Raw genomic sequence first — 251 nt, 5'->3', positions numbered from 1 at the left:
CCTTCAGGAGTTTGAAGCTCGTCACAGTCATTCAATCCCAGAATCCTACTCAGAATACCACAGACAAGGTTTAGACCTTCCAGATCCTCATGAATGCCGCCATCTATCTAGCTTATACCACGAAGATTCTGTTGGGGAATCTAAGAGATATACGCCCGGCCTAGAGTAGAACGAAAGTGGTTGTCAATCACGCGCGTTCATAGGTGAGAATGATGATGAGTATCACGGATCATCACATTCATCAAAGTGTA

This window comes from Arachis duranensis, chromosome 5, assembly GCF_000817695.3.
Source record: "Arachis duranensis cultivar V14167 chromosome 5, aradu.V14167.gnm2.J7QH, whole genome shotgun sequence".
NCBI lineage: Eukaryota > Viridiplantae > Streptophyta > Magnoliopsida > Fabales > Fabaceae > Arachis > Arachis duranensis.
Note: the sequence above shows the minus strand (reverse complement) of the source record.